Consider the following 230-nt stretch of genomic DNA (forward strand, 5'->3'; position numbering starts at 1 on the left):
GGTGCTGCATCCCCGGTGCCTGTCCCCTTGTTGCCAGTGCTTCCTGCATCCCTGGAGCCGGTATCCCCAGAGCCAACATCCCTGGAGCCGACATCCCACGCATCCCAACCGCAGCATCCCCGATGGTCCATGCCCCTGGAGCCAGCATCTCCCGGGTGCCTGCATCCCTGCGCGCTCCCACCCCTGGGGCCAGCACCCCTCGCATCCAGACTGCTGCACCCCGCGGTGTC

Source organism: Mesitornis unicolor, unplaced genomic scaffold (genome assembly GCF_000695765.1).
Source record: "Mesitornis unicolor isolate BGI_N332 unplaced genomic scaffold, ASM69576v1 scaffold10329, whole genome shotgun sequence".
Lineage (NCBI taxonomy): Eukaryota > Metazoa > Chordata > Aves > Mesitornithiformes > Mesitornithidae > Mesitornis > Mesitornis unicolor.